General features: G+C 33.0%; 1 protein-coding gene across 1 annotated transcript in view; it reads left to right on the top strand.

Annotated features, from left to right (window-relative positions):
* IFT74 (intraflagellar transport 74) overlaps positions 1–1,250 on the top strand; it is an 80,193-nt gene that overhangs the window by 52,522 nt on the left and 26,421 nt on the right. The window lies entirely within an intron of this gene.

Genomic DNA, 1,250 nt, shown 5'->3' on the forward strand with positions numbered 1-1,250 from the left:
TCTGGCTTCTGGTCTTAAGAGCTCTGGCTTGATTCAGAGATGTGTCAGTACAGTGTACCTGATGCTGCAGTGTTCTTGGGACAAAATGATCTGTTGAGTTTGACACCATCATAAATATTTGAGGTACCTAACCTGGCTCTTCCTCTGTCATTAAAAATTTTAGACACATACTTTAGGAGATAAAAGCAATGATAACAAGTTATTTAAAATGTGCTTAATTTAAAAAAGTATTTTCTTTTGCATGTAAATTAAGTTTAAAGTGACATTTAGGTACTGGTATTCATGACATTTGTACTTAATTGTGTAAGTAGACTGCTACTAAAGCTGTTTCACTTACAAGAAGGGTCTCATGACAAAGATGCCTCAACAGCCAACTAACTGAAGGTGAAGGTAAAATATATTTTATCCTATTGTATTTTATTGTTGAGTGGAGGAGTGTAGCAAGACAGGAAGAGAGTGAATATTACAACTATACACAATATAAATCCCAAGTGAGCCAGAATCTATCAAGACTTTACCATCTAATCTAGATACGTAGGACAGAAATTTGGATGAAAAAAGGCATTGAAGTACTGTTAGTAAGATCAGTATTTATGGATCTTGCCCTATTTAAAAGACATTTCAAATGTACTGTAAACACTGTCTAAGTTGAAAAAGAGGTATTTGGGTAAATCATTATGAGTTTTTCAACAAACAGTGTGATGATTCCCTATTAACTCTGAAGCTTAGGTAGATTTTGTAAAATATTATGAAATACTGTCGTGCACACATGGATGTTTCCTAATGCATAAGATTTTATTCTTAATATAATTTATGCTGAAAAAGGTGTATATCCCTTAGTTGTAATGATGTCTAAAACCCAAAGACATGTACAGTTTTCCTACACATACATTTTACAGTTCGCATTATTTCATCTCTTCTACCTTTGAGTCAGCCAAATATTTTATAAGGTTAGGTTTTATCACCCTTATATAATTGTGCATAATTCTATAATATATCTATAAAACCATTCATAGGAATTGGGGCTGAAGGGAGGGTTCCCTACCTAATATTTTAATTATACTTTCTCATGTCCAGTTTCTTGGAAACTAATTTTGCGGCCTCAAATCCAGCAAGTGATTCTGCAATAATTTTAAAGTAATTTTTTTAAGTTACATTTTTTAAAGTTTTTATAGAAACAGCTGCTGTTTTATAGAAACAGCTGCTGGACTATGCTGCCATACTGCTGCTGCTGCCATACTGAAACTTTT

Source organism: Crocodylus porosus, unplaced genomic scaffold (genome assembly GCF_001723895.1).
Source record: "Crocodylus porosus isolate Cpor-Errol unplaced genomic scaffold, CroPor_comp1, whole genome shotgun sequence".
Taxonomy (NCBI): domain Eukaryota; kingdom Metazoa; phylum Chordata; order Crocodylia; family Crocodylidae; genus Crocodylus; species Crocodylus porosus.